Here is a 24808-nt window from a genome sequence, read left to right on the forward strand (position 1 = left end):
GTTGAAAATACTGAATTAAATTTGAAATATTACACGCTAAACATTAAAGTGTTACCCTGCCACTTGGGCTACCACAAGATAAATAATTTAGAGTTCTAAAAGAGCGACTAGTTAACACGGTAATTTGGACGGGCTTCGCTGACGCCTCCATCAAACCGACATGTAATTGCCAAAAGCTTTCCTACACCCCTGGCCGGGAGCTTCCTTAATTACCCCCGGGGTGGCAAAGGGCCTTAATTTGACCCTTTCGGGTCAAACAAAACCTTTTAAAGCTCCCGGAACGCTGAACCGTTTTTTCCATGTATAATCGGTTAGACTTTGATTGCAAAGAGTAGTAAAAGGGCAAAATTTTCAATTTTCCAAAGTGAAGATGGCATTATGAGTAGAAGGCCAATAATGGCATCAAAGGAAACGCGAGGGGATGAACAGGGGGGGAAGGAAAACTCGGGCTCTCCGTCCTGGTATTGATTTAGTAGCTGGCTGGCGAAGGAAACGGATAGACAGGCCAAGCATGACGTATTATATATGGCGCTGGAGACGAAATTCTATGCCAAACGAAGAGGGTGAGAATGGAACAACGAGAGGGAAAAGGACAAACGAAATGGTGGCTGTCCCCGAAGGGATCCAATTGATGAGAAAGAGACAGCTGGGTTTTGTGTGTTGCGTTCGGAATGAAATAAGTTTGATGAAAAAGTTTTTAGTCAGTCAAGCCTGTTTGGGGGTGAAATATTAACGTGTTTGAGGAAGGGTGGGAGCAGCACAAAAAAAATTGAACGTCACCGTTGACGTAAGACCTAAATTAAAACCGGGAGTGGGAGGACTCACCCTTACCCAAGAAAAACAAGTGGGAAAGGAAACAGTCTGATGAGAATAAGACAGCTGGGCTTGGAGAAAATAATTACAATTTTAGGGGGCGGTTTTTTGGGTCTTTGCGTGGATCTACGAGGACCAAACACACGAACGATATTTACCAGAAATTTGTACTCCAAAACTTTTTAATTACCCGTCCAAGAACTAATTAAGCTTTGAGCTTGGCAGGCAGATTTTATAACCAGATAAACCTATGCCAAAACGCTTAGCAAACTTAGGGATTACCGAGTAAATTTTGATTCTAAAATTATTGTTATTACAGTCGTTTTAAGTCCTTTAACAGTTCCAGAAGTTAATCTTATAAACCAGAGATCACTACAATATGTTTTATAGCAAGTTAAGTGGTTCCACAATGCTAATTGCATTTAGTTTCAAGATTATTATGAACCTAGATTTTTTGAATTCGAAAACACCATTTTACAATATTAGGCCACTTCGTGCATCCGAAACGACCCTCTGTATGTCACCCTAGGCGTCGTGAATATGAATAATGACCTCAAAGCAAACTTTTGTGTTTATACTTCCCCTGCTGCTAAAAGCTAATACGGTTTTCGGTGTATCCTGTACGTTCGCCTCTTCCTACTCTCCAGCAAATTTATTTAGCTTTTTGCCGTCCGTGTGTTTGTCGAAATGCAACGTGCTTTTACATAATGGTAGAGTTAAAGCCGCAAAAAATATACGACAGACCGACACTTTCAGGTAAAACATATTTTAATTAGAGGATTTTGTTAAGTTTTTTTAGTACAAATTAATGTGTGCATTTAGTGATTAAATTAGTGTTGTATAATATCATTTAGTTTTGTAGGTAATTTTATTCACTGTTTGATGAATGACCACCAATTTTGATAAAAATTTAGATAATATTCTTATAAAATAAATTAGTAATTTTAATTATAACTAACACCTCACTCATTATTATTAATTAATCTGTTACCTTTAAAGTACAAATTTGACTTTTTTCTAATATTTATTTCAGTTTTAAGGAAGTAATTTAATACTGAAGAAAGATTTTTTTAACGTTAATTTTACTGTTTTTAGTCAATGATTCTACCTCTAAAAGAGAATATAAACGACCAGTATAGACCAAACCTAATGTGGGTAAAATCTAGATTCTACCTGATTTGTATTGTGACTTCTTCGGTAAAATTTCATCGCCGTAGGGCCATTTTTGAGGTGGTAAACAAAACCGTATATATCAACCGCAGAGCGTTCAAACTAAATTGCAAAGTTATTGGATTCCAGTTGTTGTTTTCTCCCCCCAAAACACTCGGGATAGGAAAAATAAGTGCTCGGTTCCGGTGGGGGGAAATACGGAGGCAGCAAGACAAACTTCCCCAGGGGCGGTCTAATGATTAAGCCCTGGAAAGAAAACTATGATTGTCTGAAAAGTGGCGAAAGAAAACGGTCGTAAATAACCGGGGACTGTATTTCCCAGAGAGTATAACATGGGAACGGCATTAATTTTGCGCTTAGGGACTCGGCCTATGTATTTCTGGTTCGTTCGGTTTTGGAAAGTCATAATTTTCGTGCTAGTTATATTATTGAAAGTTTCCTTAATAAAGTGGCTGAAATATTGACTGGTGCATACACCATCGCTACCTAACATAAATACACAAACCATTGCGATGTGATAATATACAGTAGCGTTGAAGTCTTTAAACGTAAAATCTGTACAGGTTTACCCACAAAGTTTGCGGCGTTTGGGAGGAAGGGGGGATTTAAAAAAAATTGAGGACATTATAGCGGAAAATCCCCCCTTAGTCCACTAATCTAGGGTAGCAATTTTTCAAATTGATCACCATGAAAATCCCGGAACTCCCACAGTGAGCGCACAAAAAAAAAAACTTAAAAGGGATCGGTTGTCTATATATACGTCATCAATATAGATTGGATTGCAACATGGAAGCCCTTAGGGTAAGACGTTGGAAGGGAGGGGACCGAACACAGCCCTCGGCTGATGAATTTCCTCCCTTTGTGCGTAATCAGTCGACTGTGTGTAAGAGAAAGAGGCCGATCGTCGGATACGGGAGGGGACTAAATCAAAATGTCAGTAGCGGACATCGAAAAACCACTTTGGTACGTGATATACCGTTTAGTAGCAGTTATAGTAATATCACCTTAATAGTAGACCTGATATCTGATTAGTATGTTGGCAGGGTTGGTACACATGGACAATGCAACCTCAGAAAGTTTGTTTTTGAGTTAAAACCACCGTAACTACTTTGAAAGTTCTAGAAAGTGTGTTAGAAAAGTTTAACTCTTCATCACATACCAGTCAGTGTGCTATATTTTTTGGAAATGGTGTAATTTGACTTAATTTCCATCCATCGTCCATCAACATCGGAAAAACTGATCACTAGAGCAATGGAAGTAGGAAAAGTCACATAATCTATAATAATCTAGTATTTGCCAGGAAGTCGGTTTAAAGAATATATCAGACTTGTGTTATTAATATTTTGTAAACCTTTCGATCAAATTTATATACAAAGTGTGCTTGGTCAATCTTTATTAAAACAATTTTAATGTTAAGTAGTCTTGTTCAGTTACTTTATCGGGATCACCCTGAGTGAGTTGAATAGTTTAAATGTTATATTTTCCTTCTGATGATAATTTTAATATATCAAGTCAACATGATACACTTTTCTGAACATTTTTAACTTCAAATCTGAACGCTAATTATCGTTTTAAAAAGCATTTTAGCTTACATTTTCAATATGTTTCTAAAATAGTTGTAAAACCTCAACATAATATTACAAATCTTGCACTCACGTTTCTTCCAATTTAACTGGATAATTTGAAAATGAAAATTTTTAGATTGAAATCCGCCTTTTTAAATGACAATACGTATAAACAAATTATGAATTGATTATTTAGTTATTAATTTAAAATCTTGTTTAAAACTGATAGTTAAACATATCTTTTCAATAATTGTTAACGATCAATTTATTTTTGTCAGCAAAGGTTATTTTCAATTCCAAGCAATTTTGCCAAATTTTTTCAAAAATTTGATTTATCTTTTAAACGTTATATTAGAAATTATTTATGTATGTGGATTGCTTTTTATGGTATTTGTTTAACATAATTAGTTTGTAGTAATTGACAGATAAAATCGACTTTTCTGATTTCTTATTATACACTTACTGAACAAAATATCAATAAAATTGTGCCCAACATTTTTCAATTTAGTGTAGAAGTCTGAATTAATAGCAACAAATTCATTTTAACCATAAAACTCTTTTAGAGTCACTTTACCAGTTTATGCTAAATATTAAATATGCTCTATTATTTGATGATATTATGATGATGCTGGTGTGATTAAAAAATATAACAAAAACTTTTAGTTTGAAAATATAAGAAAATGCTGGATCAAAATTATTTAATTTTTCTGTAATTTTTATACAGTATATATTTCATATCACAAGAATTAAAAAAAACTATTCAGAAATGTAATAATATACAGGGTGTTTCATTAAAAACTTTTACTTGGTTTTTCCTACACTGCAAATAACTGAACTTCCCTTAAGAAAAGACAGAATCATTCAACAGCTATGTAGGTAAATCTCAAAAAATAGTGTGGATCAAACTCTGTCAAAACTCTGTTTCTAAAATATTTTAAATTTTGCGATGTTACCGGATTAATCGAAAAGAAGTACCTCCCAAAGTTCGATTTTCAAATGGAACACCTTGTATCTATAGTCATTTTTGAATTCCTTGCCGACTGCTTATTTTAGCTTTTCATATTACCTCCCCTTTCTCAGATATTTCATCAAAATCTTTGTCAGCAAAACATTAGTCTAAACAATAATTAATTATCAAGTGATTAAATTTAACACTGTAACCTTCTGTCCCTTATTACCACGTGTCTGAAAAGCCCACAGCGAAGGTGGGGAAAACCTACAGGGTGGTCTATATTTGCCTTGTAGGCAGATGATACAAAAACTACAGAAAATCAATTTGTTTAATTGGAACCATCTTGAGAGAAAAGTATATCCATCATACAGTTTAATAGGATTTCTACTGCTCAAATTATTATGACTGTTATAAATCATTAATGATAATAAAATATTACGTAATTGTTACAAATTAAAGCGTTAACTTAAAAAAAAAACGATATACAGGGTAAGACAAGATTAAACTGTCTAATAACGAATTCTACGTCAACCACTAACCTTAATTTGCCATATAAACCATTATTTTGAGTTTTTAAAAACGTTGCCTTGTACTCAAAACAATCAATACAGCTTCGTCAAACCTGAATTTGAAAATTCCAGATTCATACCAGTTTTACTGTTTTAAGATTCATTAAAGTTAGTTGTGCTGTTAGTAACATAGGAATCAGCATTCTTGAAGTTTGATTTAAAAAGATCAAAAGGTTTTAAATAAATTAAAAGTTTCTATTTACTCGTTCGGTTTTTCCGTAACAAATCTCCAGTTTATACAACAAACTGGGGTTATTTTTTGACCTGTAGAATTCATAATTTACATAAATATTAACTACTGAAACCTGGGTCACACTCTAAAGTCATTTTTATAATTTTAGGTGACTCTCAAATTTTATTTTAGCTTAAGCTAACTGCTGAAAACAGACTTTAGGCTACGCCACTGTAACCCCAACTATAATTTCCCGTTTGCAGTCGGTCAGACATCACCCTTGTACCCTGTATAATCGAGTCCCTCCAACAATTTTCTTGTTGTTCCCTCCCTAAGATGAGGTAGCAAATTTACGGTTAAACTAATACACCCTCCGGTTATAAACTTTGTTTAAAACATTTTCAGTTTATTACTAGCTTATCGAAAACCATCACAAATAATTATTAACTGGGAAGTGATAAATTTAAACATTTTATGCAGGCGAAACGTGGGCCTGTATCGAAAAAACTTCGCTGTTTATAATTTATAGAGAGAATCGATTGAGAAAAATTTCATTAAATGCAGTTTATCATTGACAGACGTTAATAGTAATTTGTTTTAGCGCTGTGCATGACGGTTATTGTCAACTGGTTTATTGATGGGCTCCACTTTAACAGTCGTATAAAATGAAGCCTAATAAATTAAGTCGCTATTGAAATATCAATGGAACTGATTTAATTATTATAATATATGATTCAGGTACATTTTGTGCAATTATTCATTTACTGAGACAAAAATTAAACACCGATTTAATTAGAGAGATAACATAAAAAAGTTGGGCCTAAAATATCTGAACAGCGGGTTAAAGGTTGCGGCTTACAAAGCTGTTTCACACAGTTTGTCTTCCGCGAAAGTTTCCCTTCCACGAATACGACCGCTAAGTGTTTTACCCAACTTCTTAGGAACGATAGAGCCAGCTTTATACGTGGCTTGTTTTAAATTTAAAAAGTCTTCGAGAAAATTTAGTGTTAAACTTATTTCTGACCATATAGGAAAGTGAGTCAAACATGTAAATAGTGGGACATGTATGTAAATAGTTTATGCATTAGACTTAAAACTTCACGGACATTAAACGACCCACAGTTGGTCCTGAACCAAAAAAAGCTCAAACTTTCATTTTTTTTAACGAGTTCCCAGAATGCTCTCAGTCAAACAGTTCCCGTTACGTTGGATAACGTTTATTGCCCCGTAAAGTTTTTAAAAAGGGATCGGACGCCCCAGGTTGTCTTTCTTTCAATTTTTACATGTTTTAGCTTTCACTTCTTTTCAGGACAACAAATCTTCGAGCCAGAACTAAATTCAATTACTTGCCGATTTGCGCAGGCAGCGTGTAGGCATAAAATCGCCAAACGGACAGCCCGATAAACGATAAGATTTTAATATTCAATTAAATTCAGGTACTGGGAAGTCGTTTATATTGACGGTACCACCTCGTTCTTGTAACTTTTAATCGTTGCATTTTTTTTTGTTCTTGTTTTTAATGTAACTTTACATGACTGATACAAGGCACTAATTAAAGTGACCCAAGTTAATTGAGGTATAGATATAGCAACTGTGTGTAAATTCGAGCGTCCGGTGACGGTCGAATATCGCGCTTTGCTGAAATGCGTCCCGCGGGACTTCCGCCTTGATTTTATGCCCCGCTCTAATCGCCGATCAGCGAATTCCATTTGCGCCCAACTTTTCCACCATTGTTTTGCTATTTCCCAATAATTTATATTTGGCCAGATAGCGAGTGACGGTTATTTAGTGGAAAACGTCGGATACTATTTTCTGCTTCGATCTGACAGTTGTTCAATTAAAATTGTTGTTGCAAACTGACAAATTCCACTATTAAGTCAGTCAATCCAGTTCGAATAATCAATGGCAGACTAGTTGCAAAATCAGAATTATTTTTTATCTTGTTCTACAGAAATTCAGGACAATTGGACCTTTTCATAATTTTTATTTGTTTCTTTTTCCCTTTCAATAGAAAAAAAAGGCTTTAATTTTTTTGACTGGAAACTCTTCAGTTTTTTTTTCACTCACAACCCAAAGCACGTGACCTAACAACTGCATTCGGTTTTAGGATCACATGATACCACTCAATGTTGATGGAAATGTTTGTAATGGCATAGCAATCATGTGGGAAAACTGTATCTAAATCAAGCGTTTTAAATAGTTAAATAGCGAATTATAGTAAATTTACATGTGCAGTATTTGCGTAAATCACCACACTGTTTGTAATTTGTGATTGGTCAAAAAAGCAGCAAGCTGACTATCAAATCACAAAATCAATCACAAACTACCCACTGTGATGAGATGTATGCTAATAACGCACATGTAGACTTAACATTATACAGGGTGTTTCAGAATACGTATTACAAGCTTATAGGACATGTGGGAATTGCAAAATGCGTATGTCGTTAAAGCTTTAGTTTTTAAGATATTTCTTTCTTTAGTTTTTTGTCTAACTGTCGCAAATTATTTTTCTCAAATATGGAACATAGGTTACGTTATTAAGTTTACATTACAACTAATACAACGCTCTATTTAGCTTATTCATTAAAGTAACAGAAATATTAGTCTATATGTATACAGGATTAGAAAAATAAATTGGACAGTCGTGAAGTATATCTGATTAATTTAATCATATTTAAATCTGTTATAAACTTGGAAACTGTCAAATATCAGTCCATAAAGCTATTTAAGTACAAAACTTACTTAAAAGCAATATAATTAGTGTAAATCATATTAATATTTATGATTAAAATTTTATAGTTTTATGAGTTGTTTTTTGACGTTTCTGACAGGTCTATTGTAAATACATTTTGATCTGTCACAATGATGGTAACTGACAAAAATAACTCCATGAAGCTATCAAACTATGAAACATCGCTTAAAGGTAGTACAATCAGTACAAATCATATTTAATGCTTGTTGATAGGTTTATGAATACAATTTTGACAGTTCTGACATACAAATGTAAAAATGTTTCAGATCGAATTTAATTTGTTGTCACAACTTGTCAAACTGGCAAAATCGGATCCGTAGAGCTATTATATATTTGTGTTAAACTAAGTTAAATGTATGTACTGATTTATAAATTAAATGTTGATAGGTAAAACGTCTATTTTGGACATATTTAAATCTGTCACAATGGTAGCAACTGTCAACTACCACTCCATAATGCTGTAAAGCTACAAAACCTACTTGAAAGTACTGTTAAAGTTAATACAGTTGTAAATCATATTAAATGCTTGTTTACAGGTTCATGAGAACATGATATTGGACAGTCGTGTATCTGTTTATTTTAAGGATATTTCAATCTATCATAAACTTGGAAAATATCAAAATCTTTTCCTAGTTTGTATAATGACAAAAAAATTTTTGTGCCAGTTCTATATGTCAAAATACTGTCTAATATCACTTTTTAAAGTTATAATAAGTAAATAATAAATAAATACCTACATATTTTGCTGAATAGAGAAGAAGAGTGCCGTTTTGTGACTTTTTCTAAAAATGTTTTTGACATTTCGAGAAATAAACAGTTGCCTTCACTAGGAATATTTATAGTTTCAAGTTTGAATAATTCAGATTGTTTTATAATAAATGTTATTGCACTGGTTTATTTCCTGTTTAAAATTATCACCAGTTTGACAGTAATTCTTGTTTCTTCTGTGTGTTTCTGCTTCCTATTAAAAGATTTGTATTATTTGCTTAGTATGCTATTTGTTGATATGGTTCTTTGAATAGGAACGATTGATGGTAGAAGTAATTAATTCTTGATTAATATCAAAATCTGTTAATAACAATTTGTGAAAAAAAAATAGAATAAATAGAAACTTCAAGAATAATATATCATTTACTTTCAGACTAGTAGTAACAAATAATAAATAAAAAAATAATTTTTATAAAGTACAAAATGTCCTACTATTTAAAAAAAAATTATAATTTTTATTGACAAAATTTCTACTTTTTTGCACCAGGACAAGAAAGTCTTTTTTGCAGAATGTATATATATTTGCTGTGCTTTTGTCATCAAACAAGTCGATTTAAAAAAAAAATGTTGTATGAGACTCATGCAAAAAGTCCTTTTTTGCATTTAATAACTATTTTTATCGAATTGATATTAATTATGTATAATTTCCTTTTCAATAAACTAATATCTGAATAAAAAAACTGTATGAAAGGACTTTTCAGAGATGGCATTTGCCTATGAAAGAGGGAAAAAAACATCCACTTCCGCTCGTGTTTCGGGCCGTACCTGGCCCGTGACGATAAAACACAAAACAAAAACATAAACTTTCCACAAAGTTTTTCCATAGCTCATATTTTTTTGATTTATGCCCCCGGCCCGTTATATTTGCCCGGCTCACTGATTCTGTATTCATTTTTGCGTTTTTTCGCATCCTGCTGAAATGAAATGCGAGTTTGAATATATTTCATGCTGACATTGTCGCAGCTCTGTTTATGCTCTACGAATATTTTTTTTTCTACCCTGGATAAACCAAAATATCAATTCGCAACTTACCATTTAAACATAAAGCGCAAATCCGTGGTCGGTTACATTAAATCCGAGTATTCCTGGGTTATTACCTGGAACAAACGTTGAAAATTAACTGGGAAAGCAACTGGTGTCGTCTAAAAATTAAGCCCGTTCCCAACAAAGGTGTAAAGAAACCATAACAATAAGGAAAACGATGGCGAAATAAGCGCCTCCCTTTAAGAACCACTTAAACTGCCGTAAAATAAACTTTTACGACTATGTAAGCAAAACCCTCAAGTATATAAATTACGTTTTACGACGTGAAGATGGGAAATCACCCTGTTGTCGGACCGGTGAAACTTTCACCCCCTTGGCAAAGCTGGGAAAGTGAAAAGGGAAAATTTGGCAACGCGACGGGAAAGCTCTAAACGATACTAAGGCGCCATCTGCCGTTAACTCCCTGAAACTGATAGTTCAGAGCTTTACCTAAGGGATGCGCTCTAAATTTACCATACATCTGATCATTTCTTCGTCAATTTTGTTCAAAAATTGTAGGTAATAACCATAATATTTTGTATTTGCACGGTACTGTACAATTTGTAGTTCTTGAACTCAGTTACTTCTAATTTTAGGTTCTTTTGCCTGATGTTAAAGAAAACTGAGAAGCTTTTCTATTTTCCTTAAAAAAAAGTATTATTTAGCTGTTTTTAACGTTTTCTAACTTTCATCTACATCATTATATTTAAAATATTTTTTTGCCTTTCTAGTATGATGTCCTGGTGTAAAAGTTAACTGGTCATCAAGCAGCTGGTGCTTTCAATTAACTTGCGGTTACCAGCTAATTTATAACAAACTGCGATTCGTATACGTAATTCAATTATACAGTTGGTGATGCAAAACTGGTGGTTAGTACTCAAGTTGTGCGAAATGTGTATTTATTAAAATGATAACAAAAAAATAAAGAGCATTGGTATGGCAATTAGCAAATACCCCTTTTTTCCCATTTTGAGTTTCAGGTAAAGCTTGTAAATTTTACTGACTAGCTTGTAGATAGTGCAGAACAGCTGTCAAGCTATTAGACTACTAGTAACATTTTGTGAGAAGAGTAAATTTTTTTCTTCTTTCATCTAATTGTAGGTTCTGATTCAAATAAATCACTACTCTAAGATTTACCATGGTTTTTAGGTACTATTAAAGTTGATATTTGAAAAATTCAAGAAACTCAACTTATGGGTTTCACCGTATTTTTAAATAATAGTGCAAGCTAAATGCGATCTTAATAACTGGCCACTATTGAAATAAATAAGTATTGATTTGTATACATATACATTGCCTTCGTAAATTACTGCATACATTTTATAAAATGAAAGAGACATACTTTTTTATATTTCAGTTTTTAGAAGAAGTAGAATTTAATATATTATGGTAGTCAACATTATTCCTTTAATTCTGAGACCCTTGAGATTGCATTTTTGGCTCATTTCCTGTTCTGTTGTAGCATCTGAAAGTATGTTTAAACCATTTAATGATACTTTACTGATTTTATTTAACATTCTTGAGTAACTTTAGACGTGCATATGTAAACTTAGAATATAATACGGCGTCCAGACCTGAGTGATTAATAAAAAAATCTTTAAAATTCATGCATATTTAGCATCTAAATAACTTTCCCAGACCAAAGTAAATCACCACCGAAAATCTGAAACAAAGATGAGAGGCTGCCTACATTTTAACGGTGGTTCATCGATATTCAAATGAACCGCGTTCAACGTAAATTACGAAAATTTGAAAACCTTGTATTCATATATTTGGATGTCAATATGTATTTTAAGCAACGGGATATCCAATTCATTTGCATTGAAATGTATGTGATTGGTAGTGAATTATATCATGTCAATGGTGATTTTGAGTTCACTGCACTCTGAACACCTTAACCTAAATAAAACTAGAATAGTTAAAAAAAGCAAATTATTTAACACTTTAGAAGGTACTCAATCTTTTCTAGAAAAACAAGGGAGAAAGTCGTTATAGGCCTGAGCAATTTTCTTCCAAGATTAGTGTCCAGCATCTCCAGAAATCTCACGGAAAAAGAAATTACATTGCCGATCATATATCACGTTTGTTTTTTCGATGCCCAATGGAGCCGAAAGCTTCCAGAAAAGAGGGAGCAAAAGCAAAATGCTAACGTGAACTTTAGCCCTTAAAACTGAAGTCTGGCCTTTGCTCTATTACGGATGATTTTTATTGGTTCTCACGAAATAGAAACTGTAAATTTCGGATTTTTTAATAACAAAGAATTCAACAAACTTCCGCCGGCATCAACACAAAAGATCTCACCATGTAGTTTTTTATGAGACTCGTCTATAAATCAGCGACCACCATGTTATTAAGTTGTTGGAAATGTAGGTTGCGTTCGATTCCCAAAATGGCCGGGACCTCCCGAAATAATAATGTTTTATTAGAATTAGACAATTCTAAATTACGGACAGTGGAATTTAGATGTTGTTCAGGCTATTTAATGATAGGGGAGCAGATGCTTTTTTTAACCTTCCACATGGTGGTAGTTTAAATGTTTTCTGAAATAAATGGGTGTTTTTACCTCTACTGATTAGATAGGAAGTTTGATGACACTAAGTTTCTACCAGCAACTCAAACAAATTTGATTAATCATATTGACCAATTAGTGCGTGTAACATAGCCGTTAATGCAATAAATAAATCCGGGACCAAAAAACCTGTAAAATATATACAGCATTAAAATAAAAAGTAAACAGTCATAAATTTGTTGAACAAATTACATTTCTGCGCTTGCATTTTTTAAAACTTATACTGCACACGTATTTGATTCCGTGTGCCTTGCGTGCTCTGACCCTTTTTTACTGTGTATGTATAACATTGCTGATATTTGGCCTTATGTAAAGGCGCAGCCCTGTTGTTTTTCAACTTTGATTAATGGGATAATTGGAAGACTAACCAATGGTACGCCTCTGATATCGTACACTCAATAAAAGAAAAGAATAAGTGCTTGCATGGGCGAAATCGCATTGAATAGTGGTTCACATTAGCGTTCGTACAACTGTCAGCCAAAGTGTCGGGAGATACGTGGCCCCTGACAGCCAGTTGCCTTTCTAGGATGATATCCTGGTGTAAAAGTTAAGTGGCCATCAAGCAGCTGGTGTTTTCAATGGATTACCACTTGCGGTTACCAGCTAATTTATAAGAAACTGCGATTCGGATACGTAATTCAATTATACAGTTGGTGATGCCAAACTGGTGGTTAGTACTCAAGTTGTGCGAAATGTGTATTTATTAAAATGATAACAAAAAAATAAAGAGCACCTATGGCAATTGGCAAATAATACTAGTAGACTATAAATAGACTAGCTTGTAGAACAGCTGTCAAGCTATTAGACTACTAGTAACATTTTGTTAGAAGAGTAAATTAAGGTCAACTCGATTTGGCATAATCTAGCATCATCACTGATTTCATTTTGATCTCAAATAGCATTGAAGCTTTTGTGAACTGCAATATTTAAATAAAAAAATGACACAACGAACATCATAAGCATATACGAGACCAGAAGAAGAAATCAAAGGAAGAAAACAGCGGCGGTCTATTCAAAATGAGATTTCAATCTTTTATTTGCGCCTGCAAGCGCTTTCGATTCAGACTTGTTCTCGCTATTCTTTCATGCTCTGCCATATCATCTACAAATTCTCGATATGGCGGACAGGACAATGGACTCAGCGGTGTTCTAACAACACCTTGAATGCCCCGTATCTGATCGTTCATATCCAGATTGTTGGTACCGCTATTGGAAGTGTCATTATCAAGGACAGTCTTGGTATACCTTGCTGTTGCGCTCTATTTTATTCAATCTGCCCACATAAATTTCAATTGTGATGATGAGAGACTGGTCAGTCAGATCTTCTGTTACGCGGTGATTTGTTCGAGCGTAATGTTTCTGTATTTTCAGGGAGGGAAGGGACAATAAAATGGATATGAAAGGCGAAGGACGAAGCGATGGGCAAAGGGCAAAAACAGCAAAAAGGCCGCGGCTGTCCGACCGGCACTCGGATCGATAAATCAGTCAGAAAGTGACCGGGCGGACCGCGGCCATGATTTACGGCCAGGCCGCCACTCGCGCATGTGATTATTATTATAATAACAGCGCCTTTTGATACCTTAGCCTGGAGACGAAGCCACTCTCGAACAGTGGCGGCGAACCTATTCAAAACAAATATTCCAAAACACCTCCAGTCAAATTATTCAACCCCCTTAGTCATAACAACCAAAGCAGTAACTCTTGTTCTTGAAACTGTTTGTAATAACAGCACATCTATGTTCCTTATTAACTTTACTCTTAAGTTTTAGATTGGGAATAACGGCTCTAGAAAAATAGAAAGATGGTGAAAGAACAAGAAGAGCAACATGATACATCATCAACAACTTCTCAAAGAGGACAAAAAGGTGTCATACATATGAAACACCATTCTGAGGAAACGTCTCATTAAAAGCCTTCTGACACATATTTCAACGGATGACTTCATCTAAAAGCAAATCCAAGACTGACAAATTATTTGAGTTGTAAGGAGTGAAGGACGCTCTTAAAATAGATTACCGGTGAATGATGTTAATTCTTTTCTGTTTCAGATTATACATTTCAGGACCACCAAACGAAAATCCAGATAGAACTAGCTAAGGAAAGACAGAAGCTGTCTAGAAAGAAAAGAAGAACGTCAAATGTCCCAAATCGGCTAAGATCCAGATTTGCCACCAATTGATTTTCAGATTTCCAGTAAACTACATTGTATCCACCACATTATAAAACACTTAATTTGAGAGAAGAAAAAGAAACTCCCCTAATGATATAACGTTTAGCTAGTTCATTCAATATCAATCTTGATAACAGTGTTCTGAAACAGTTCTACTAATCACTAAGAGTACTGCTAATAATCATAATTGTAAAACTTATGTCATGATTTGTTTTATACTCAAGCATCCCATGGCAGTGACACATATGTAGGTAAAATGTTTGAAGTATACATGCATACATATCATAAAAGCCTGCACGTTTTTATTAATATGCAATGCAGTAACTTAAATGCAATTCTTTAGTCACATTGCAATCAGTTAGATGGATAACAGAACAGTAGAAATTATAATGATCAGCAGTTTGATAATGGTAAAATAATAATATGTTGCCTATTTATATTTGAGATTTTTAATATTGTTTAACAAAATGTGATTTTGTTTGCTTTTGATGTTAATAAATTATTATAGCGTGCATATGAACTTGTTATGCACCTACTTAGTGAAATTCTTTCCAATACTTACGTCTAATATGTTAATTAAAATTTTTACTAACTGTTTATTCACACAAATGCAAAAATGCGAAACACACATTTTTCTTTCAATACGTTCATGTTTTTTTTTATTAATTATTGTTAATGATATAATTAGTAGAAAAATTGCCTTACTAATAAAGAGCAAAAATTCGATGTTTGGCTTATTCACTTTTTTAATTATTTACTAAAATGAAGAGTTTTGAAAATTATAACATAAAATGAAGGTTTCATATTTTCTCAAGTTAAGCAATTTTTACCGACTAAAGAAAAAGAGACAATGTTCATAAAACATTAACTTCAGCAGAATTTCAATGTCAATCAAAAAAAAAGTGTCATTAAGGCACAATAGAATGAGCTTTTAACTTTTCAAAGATAGGAAAGAAACTAGCCTAGAGAACAAACAGGATGGTTTCAGCTAATTTAGGATAAAACAACACAAATTAGCATCCATGGAGGATTTCCTGAGATAAGACTTCTTTCTACATTGCTATGGGCCATAAAAACTGCTGGCGGAAGGTTTGTATTTTCTAGATACTCAGACCATTGTAGAAGAGAATACATTTTTTAATACTTTTTCAGGAAGAAGCCAGATTACCATAAAATATAGTGGAGAGCGATGCAAAGATGTAATGCTATCATCCTAGAAGACAGTCTAACACTTCTAAAGAAGACTTCTAAAAGTTTTTTCTCTTATCACTGGTTTCCCTGTATATGTGACTAGCTAAAACCACTACTTGTTAATGTAGTAGTAGTGTAGAGTTGCTACAAGTAACTCTAGTTTTAAACCTTTCAGTTTTATAAAATTGGAATATGACAATGAAATCTAATAGTCTTAAATCACTTAACTGGTCTCTGACAAGTACTACTAAGCGTTAGTTAAAATTAGCAGTTTTTAAGAAAGTGAGAGAAGCGTTTAAGTTATTCCAAAGAAGATTTTCAAGTTAATGAAGCTTCAAATCAATGCAAGAACAAATAATCGCTTAAGCAATACTATTTGTGCTCTATGCTGATAACTCTATAATGCAGTATCAAAAACTGTCTAAATGTAGCGAAAATCGCATCCTTTTTATTATTTAGAGGCTGTTCTCATCTCAAGAGTACGACTCATTTGAGGAAAGGAGAAACTGCTGATAAACCAAAGATATTCTGGATTTAAACAAACCCAGACGGTTAAAATACATTAACTTGATCAATATTAAATTCAAAAGGAAATTCCTTTACTAGAAGAGGATCAGAAGATCGGACATGAAAGGAAGTATACAAGTGGCAACGTTTACTAATTATTCCTTCATTTCAGATTAAGTAAGGCTCAAATGTGGAGAAATACTTATTTGTAAGGGATGTTTTGAAGAAAATATGGTAAAAGTAAGGTGAGAAGTTTTGGAAAAGATGGCGAAAACAATAGCATATATAAAACCTAAAGCGGAACAGAGAAAAATGAAACTTACCATATTCCACTGCACTGTCTACCTCTTTCACTCACAATTCCCTCTAACCTTTTATTCAGACATACCAAACAATAACACTTTATCTTCATCACATTCTAACTTATTCCTTTTACTTCTAACCTAGGGCGAATAAGATGGCAATGTCTATAATACCTAACGGGTTTTTATTAGCGTATTTTTTAGGATTCGCGGACAATTTAATGTCCGCTTGATCAGCCAGTTAAATTACCCGTTATGTGGATGTGGTAAACGCGACTTATCTTCTTTGGTAATACTTACACCAATTGACTAGACTGGAGATTGGCATTGCACCTTGTTACCTGTAAAAGAAAAAAGAGTTTGAGAAGTTGTTTCGACCAGTTTATCCCTAACTTAATAAATGACCTACTTGTGTCTTGCCTTGGACATTAATAATACCACTTAACATATTCCCGCAATAATTTACATAATGTATATTAATAACAAAACATGCAGTTTTGCCATAGCATATAACTGCACTTGGCATGAAATACGAGCATAGTAAGTGAAAAACCATTACAAATTACAATCACCATCAGCTCTATAATAATCTAAAATCATATTGTTGTAAGTAATGCGTATTGAGTAAGTCGAGATTTTGCAAGTGTGCCCGCATGGTATTGGGCGAGAGGAAAACCGCAAGACCAATTAAATCGCCATAAAGGCGACGCATAACAAATTACCCATTATTGAACACATTTTAAAAGTAATTGGTAATCGGGTTCTTTAGGATTCATTTGTGGCTGCTTAGTTTCAATTAGGCCGACGTGACTTATGTTCCGGAATCATTCTGGTCAATACTTTAATTATGTAGTGTCCGAAAAACCCTCACGAAAGTGTTTTTGATGGTTTTAATGGGTGTTCAACAGAAACACAGAAGCGGCTTAAACCTGCTATATTGCGGTAATAAAATTCGAGCAGCGATATGAAAAGCGGGGTAATAAAATTAGGTGAATGACGCCTGACATCCATTAAAACGGTAGTAAAACTAATTGGAGATTTAGTTAGCTTATCGCCTCACTTATATGAGAAGTGTGTCGGATTTTGGCACTTCATAAAAAATTGGAATGCTGATGGTTGATTTTTAACACTGTAAGTTTATTGCCGCTTTCGAAAATTAAGTGTATTTCTGTGCATTTCTTGGTTAGTCATTAACAATCTAGGAAGAACGACTAATTTTGGATAGTGAAAGTGTTCTGCAATGGCAGAAAATGATTTTTCTTTTCAGTAGAATTCGGCTCTTTACCTTCACCAATGAGAACTGCCAGAACTCTAATGAATATTTATCTTATCTCTCTTGTCGTGTCTCTAAACATGTTGGGCGTGGAGACCACCACCTCAGTTTAAGGGGTAAATGTTAATTCATCAATTCTTCAGTTATTATGCATGTTGCTATTTGTAATTTGTGGTTTTATAGGAGGCATTAAATTTCAGCTCTCATATATTTCTAAAATATTTGTCGAAATACCATAAGTCGATATTTTACAAATATTTACTAGTGCCAATACGTACGTAAAACTTTCTTCAATTTCTTCTTTTTTTACAGAGAATCTGTTCTGTGTAGGGTTTACAAATGCACAAAAATAGCTTGCATCACAGATATCGTTCTATTTTTTCCTCATTTACCGAGTTTTCTATATAGCACTTTTACTATAAGGTCTGTTAAAATGGGGTTCTTCTATATTCCCTGTTACACTTTTTTACAAGCAAGCAATTTCAGCATTAATAAAGAAGAATTATTATTAAGAGAGCTTATTAGTCTGTATAACTTGCTGCTTCAAGTTTGGTATCTCCCCATGTTAGATTAAGTTAGAACTCTTTGCTCATATTCCTTGTAGATTTAGCGATTTGGATGGTTGAGATGGTTTGATAGCCCATAATGGATGTTCATAAATTTGACAGTCTCTAAGTTGTAAATTAGTTTGATCTTTTCTAGCAAATTTTTTGTCTCATAATAATCAGTTAAAACAATAAACCAGTTCACCATTCTTTGAAATAAAATGCTGGTATTTACAAATAATTCCCGTATTTAATAAATCCCACATTGACCCACATAATAAACCACATTACACACGTAATTTTTATCTGAAAAGAAAATTTTTGGTTTAGTCATAGTATTATCGTAAACATGTTCTAATGTCCAATAGTCAGTAAAGAAGAAGGTGTAATTTTTTCAGCTCTCTCTTTTTGGTGGAAAGTTTCCTGAGTTTAGGAGACTTGTTTGCATATGTTTTCTACTCAAAAACAGCAGAAAAATTTAAAAAAATCAGTAATAAATCAATAGGTTTGTTTGCTAATATGCATAATACGTAATTTTGCATTGCAACTAGTAACTAACCACTTGACTCACCATTACATAATTATGTTTAGTATGTTAAAAGATCATCTAGACCCTTCTATCCCTTAGAAATAAGGTCCTTTGTACTAATATCCTCCACCATCGAATCAAGAAAGTCTTTCAGCTTTTACAACCAACCATCGAACCAAATTTAGGCTAGTCTAGCATTCTCACTTAATAAAAACACTACACATCGTTTATGCGAACATTTATAATAAAGCAAGCTTTTACTTCCTTGGGAACATTAATTTACGAATATAATAATATGAAAGTGGTTTCCTCTTTCACCTAGTTTAAAAACGTTTTGGTTCGCATCCTACTGCAACTTCTTTGTCGAACAGTAGAAACTATAAATTTACAATTACTTTGACGCTACTGATGCTAATTAATTAAGATTGCAGAAAAATAGTAGGTAATGGACGAAAAAGTTGAGTAGAAATTTGACGTAGGCCCTTTAAATTTAAATTTGAAAGTTTTAATATTATGGATTGCAGTTAGTGAATATCTAAGAGATCAGCAACTTTTTTAAAACTTTCTTCTGTTTAACTGTTGCGCCATCTATGAGAATAACGTATAAGAGAGAAACTAACCTTGTGCAGAAACTCGCATATTCTCGTGAAAAGTCAATAAAAGCTTTATTGATTTATAGAGCGTTTGAGTCTGGTATAATTTAAGCCAACACCGCTAGAGGGCTTCACAAGCCCTCTGGCGGACAGAGCTCCAAGCGCTCTCCCCATCGATTTTTTCATTTCGAAAGCTCTAAAATCGGTTAAAGGGCATAGTTGGACACACCACCACTAGGGGTCGCAAATTTTTTTTAAATTTTTTTATAAAACATATTCTACTTAAACATAAACCACTAGGTTTTGTCCTACTTAAAATGCGGTTTTAGTTGCAAAAAAATTAAATAGCAATCTATATACAGAAGCAAACCGATTTTTGCATAGTCAATACGTCGGGTCCTGTTCTAATAATCAGTCGATAAATATTCAGTGGCCAATTACCTGCCGAAACTTCGACTATTTAACGCCTGATAAGAATCTAAGTTACGACATTGGCCGGCCTGCATCAACATATATTTCAGTCAGGTGTTAAAGATTTGTTATTGTTTTTATTACGGTTTGGCAACAGGAATTTTTTTTGGGCGGCCTTATAGTTTTGACATTTTGCATTCAAATGCGGCTATTAAAACAAATATATGAATATTTGACTGTGGATTAATCTTGTATTATAATTAATATTCTATTTAAATTATTTATTAACTTTTTTGTTTGACACTGTAGCGCACAAGATTATTGTTAATGATATTGTTTTATCAAAGTTCAAGACATTTTTAAAAAAAAAAAATATTTTACTTATTACCATACTGAAATATTACAAATAAACATTGGTAAGTCTTGAAAAACATTTAAAATATACTAAAATGCATATTTTGTTTATAATTAGCTATGTGTTAAAAGTGGACTTATTATAGTTATTAGGTGCGCACTTACGTCGTATCATTTGTTAAAAGTGCAGCACTCAAAAACAATGGTTGCTGTTTTGTTATCACTTTTTCCAGTAATTTACGGGTACATTTACTTAACGAGGCACTTTCATACTTTGAGTAATATTATTTTTTACAAAATGGTCTATGCTTCCCATTCGTTTTGGTGTTTACGCCTTAAAAAGTACCATAAATAATACATTTAGTATCCAATTTAGTTACCAATACACAATGCTGACAATTATTGTTATGATTGATAATTAGAGAAAAAACTACAAGATGGTTTCCTGAAACCGAATAAAAACATTAGAGTAATAATCTGTCATCAATTAGTTGGTTTTCTTCTTTTTTCAGATTGAAGACCTCAGGAAGTCTTCTTTTCAGATTGAAGATGTTCCTCAAAAGTCAAGAAGCTTTTCTGACTGCAGTAAATACAAGATTTTTTGCACTTTTTGGAGCTCTATTTAAAGCCACGCAGATAATGTAATTAAAGACAACTTTTACTATTAAATTGTTTCTCGACTTTTAAATCTTTATTTTTGAGCAAAATCAAAATCAGAAAAAAGAATATTGCACAGAGTATTTCATTTAAAAAGTCGAATTTTCTTAAATTAAATTACTCAAAATGTATGTATAAAAATTGAACGCCCTCTTTAGCATCTAGCGCAAGTTTATTTGCATATGTAGAAGAACCCTGTAGAATGTCCGTAACTTCTAAATTTGAGTATTCTACTTAAGAAACAATGACGATACAGTCAATTTTTCATCAAAATGTAGTGTATTATTGTATTAATATAACAAAATTGACTGAAAATTGAACAGTGCCGGCCTAGGCACATGTAATTATTATGGTAAAATCTTTGTTACATGGTATTGAGTTTAAACAATACTCATTACAAATTATTATAATAATGCACAGAGTACTATCATTCTTAAATCCTGTAAGTTTCCCCATTCTCTCATTTTGAACACTGTATATTCAATTTGCATTATTTAATTACTATAAATTTTGCTAACAAAACTTTTTTTTCCTGAAAACTGACAGAATATAAATTATTTAACTTAATAATAATTAAAGTATCAAACACATATGGCTTTCTGGAATAAAAAGGTCTTAAAGCAAGCAAATTAAAGCCACAAAGTGCATTACATTAATCTCAATTAATCCATTTCTGCTGCTAATAAATGGTGGGTTTTCGAAACGTATCATGAATTATCGGGCTGCACTCCAAAGTGTAAACCGTTAAAGATCTTTTGACGACTAACAAATTGATTGTTTGACCTTCTGCCACGATATAATTAATTACAAGTAATAATTGGTATCCATTAGAGCCCTGACAAAAACATAAATATTTCACGAGCGATTGTTTACTTCCTTAGTCCTGAATGAGTCCAGTTTAGCATTTCTCTCTTCATATGAGACTGATCAAATTGATTTAAATAGTAATTTTTCCGGAATAGTCGAGTTTGCGGACAGTAATTATAATGATTTATTGGTGTGTTGTTGTACGACCAAAATAAATGTTGACCACCTAAACTGTCCGATGAACGTTGTAAAATACTTCACGTAACAAACCACCCACGTCGTGACTACTGCCAGTGAATAATTATCGCAGTTTCATCAACGTTGTTTTATGACAATTTAATCATTGCAATTTTTATGCCGAACACGTGACCCGGGAGTCGTAAATATAGTATGCGACTTCGCGGCGTTTTGCCACCATTGCGGCCCGACTACCTTCCCCGGTTACTAAGCAAGGTCTATTTTTTGCTAGGTCTCAAAAGGAAAACGTTAGAAAAGTGACCGGAATACCAATATCTATTCCGTTCTAATCTACTTCTTCACAATATCACTAACTATGCACTTTGATGCTTGCATTCTATACAAGAAAAGCTGCAGTTTCTTCCCAAAACACCACAATATCCAATACTTAAAATTGCACGTTTTGTTAAAGGAAGCTTTCTTCAATTCTTCGTGTGTCATCTTCCTCCTCAATCGCTATACCGTCTTCTGTTGGCGCCAAGTTATTTATGACACGATGATTGAGCGCCTTATGCAATATAAATAGCAATATCGGTACCGGAATCTAAACAATTACCACCGATGCAAAATAATCTGATACGTCGCTTGTATTCACCCTGAATGGGTAATGCAATATTATAATAAGGTGTTTTTCCTGTATTATTAGCATGCACGGCCCATGGTCTTGCAATAATATTGCTTATCTATTATACTAACTGATGCACTTTGATGATTTATGTCTGAGGAAGAGTGTTAGAGGTTAAAAGAAATCAGTAGTTGATGATATTGCTTGAAGTAGTGTGGGTAATTAATAAAGCAAGATGATATCTTTTGATAAAAGGAACTAATTTAAAAGTAATCATGTGATTTTACTCATTTAAAAATAGCATAATACGACAGCAATTTCATTATAAAAATATCTATTCTCAGAACTTTCACTGTAAAACATTTGGATTCACTTGTTTTCCATACAATTGTCCAATATACAAATTCAATACTCTCTCGCCAAAATATCTTGTAGATAATAATAAAAGGCATATTTACTGACAAAATTATATTCAAATATTCTATTTTTGTAGCACTAAAAGCTTTAATTTATACTAATTTCAGAAGGTTTCAAAGACTTATGTTAATGCCCTTACAATTAATAGTAAAATACACAATTTATTGGTAAACTGGTGTAAAATATGATATGTCTAAAATCATGAATATCAAATTTTGATCTATTTGCACTAAGATTATAATTCAAAAATTCTGTATACCATGACCAATTTTTTATTAACAACTTCGGGACACCCTGTAGTACATGACAACCATATTTGCTGAGGAAGAGAAATAAGGCTTTCATTACAGTATTTTCAGTTAGAATCGCCACCATCTTTGTAATACAGGGTGTCGTTTTTGTTACTTCGTACAATGTTGGTTCATTTCATATGTTACTCTGAATATTGTTTTTTTTTTGTTCTCGAACATGTCTGGTTCAGCTGCTTGTAGTGTACCCAAATATAAGAAAGGTGGCAAATTTTGAAAAAGATGACAAGTTTTTAATAACAGAACAGAAGAAATTCTAGAATTCTGTATTCGTTCAACCGTAGGCAATTGCTTACTTATCCGTTTTCTAAACTGTTAAGGAATCAACTAATATGCCTGTAGGAGTAGAAAAAAGATTTTCAACTTTTTTTGAAATAGACAAAACTAGGGGTTTTAGAGTAAAAATGCCGAAATTTACAAAAATGGAGACATTTTTTGATGGCAAAGCCCAATTGAGAACTAATAAAACGTTGCCAGACTTTCAGTTTTTTTTGGCAAACAACAATGTTTGCTATTCTTGACGAAACATATGTACAACTCAAATTCAGAATCTAATTTGTATAGAGTCTAAGGAGCAAAATAAACCAAAACATGGACAGAGGTGGTGCTTGCATATGGCGGCCATAAATTTCAGGTTAGCACTGTGAGAACTCAATGACGTGGCTGTAGGGTCAAAATCATATTATTTTTTGTTGTTCTAATAAAAAGTTTGTTGGGTATGATTTTTGTTTGAATTTAATAAAAGTTATCAAGTTCTGTTGGTGAGTTGGTCCAGAAAGTACCTCTTCTTCACATCCTTTATTATTCCTTACATATTTTACTCGATTTATAATAATACTGATGGGACATGGGACATTAAAATGTTTTGAGCACAAACAACTTGTCGCTTTTTGGGTTGTTTCTCCTCTTTGTCCTTTAGTTTTCGGTTACTTTGACGGCTCAACCACATTCATTCTGCAAGGTAGACAATGCACACGCAAAAGTGGTTGACCAATATGGCGACCGTGGCTTAATAGACAATATCTATTGTTACCTTCTGATCTTCTTTTTACTCAATGAATGGAGCACTTTTACTCTCACTCTGGAGTTTGTTATTTGTATGTTACTTCTGTCTAAGAAAGATGTGTTAATCGATCTGTACACGTTTCAAAACAATTAATTATGTTAAACAAGAAATTCGAGAACGCATTCACGAATAAACAAGTGTATCCCATCATTGTCTTGCGAGGCCGGTTCGGCTAAATTAGACTTTCTCTAATTCGAATGCCAGCAGAGGCCGGTGCCCTTTTGGACGTGGCCTCCTCTCATATATTACAACTTCCCCAGATTTATGAATTTCATAGAAACGAGAGGAAACGGGTTTGAGTTACGAGCTGGCGCGCTTTATTTCATTCCTCGACGGAGGTGTTGTTGATTCTGCTTCTTTTAATTTGATTTATGCCTTCTCGCCTGCGCTCTGGGTCTAAATTTGGACCCGCCGGTATTATTGGAACTTTCGAGTTGGGTAAGTTTGCCCGAAATAAGACCGCCAAGATATATTATGGTTTCCATTTTGATGGAGGGTCGGCTTCTAGAACAATCCGAATCCG

At 33.4% G+C, this 24808-nt stretch overlaps 1 protein-coding gene and 2 long non-coding RNA genes across 12 annotated transcripts in view; 2 read left to right on the forward strand and 1 right to left on the reverse strand.

Moving 5' to 3' along the window:
- The window catches only part of LOC145730271 (uncharacterized), a 42718-nt gene extending 26717 nt beyond the window's left edge, over positions 1-16001 (forward strand). The window contains exons 1-3 of one of the 3 annotated variants that reach the window (XR_014178579.1): positions 13762-14068; positions 14123-14335; positions 14402-16001. This is a non-coding gene — a long non-coding RNA (uncharacterized LOC145730271). Of the gene's footprint in view, positions 1-13761; positions 14069-14116; positions 14336-14401 lie in introns of those variants that run through there. The other 2 variants (XR_014178578.1, XR_014178580.1) reach the window with 2 other exon arrangements.
- LOC145730270 (uncharacterized) overlaps positions 1-24808 on the forward strand; it is a 243325-nt gene that overhangs the window by 158144 nt on the left and 60373 nt on the right. The gene's annotated exons all lie outside the window — the stretch shown is intronic.
- Antp (homeotic protein antennapedia) overlaps positions 1-24808 on the reverse strand; it is a 141902-nt gene that overhangs the window by 72503 nt on the left and 44591 nt on the right. For 5 of the 7 annotated variants that reach the window (XM_081981384.1, XM_081981387.1, XM_081981381.1 and 2 more), the window contains exons 2-3: positions 16824-16864; positions 9794-9858 (exon numbers count right to left, since the gene is read on the reverse strand). The exons of 1 other annotated variant lie outside the window; for it this stretch is intronic. The gene's annotated coding sequence lies outside the window, so the exon portion shown is untranslated. The remainder of the gene's footprint in view (positions 1-9793; positions 9859-16823; positions 16865-24808) is intronic. One more of the 7 variants, XM_081981385.1, reaches the window with a different exon arrangement.

Source organism: Ips typographus, linkage group LG6, assembly GCF_016097725.1.
Source record: "Ips typographus isolate SLU linkage group LG6, UJ_Ityp_2.0, whole genome shotgun sequence".
Classification (NCBI taxonomy): Eukaryota; Metazoa; Arthropoda; class Insecta; order Coleoptera; family Curculionidae; genus Ips; species Ips typographus.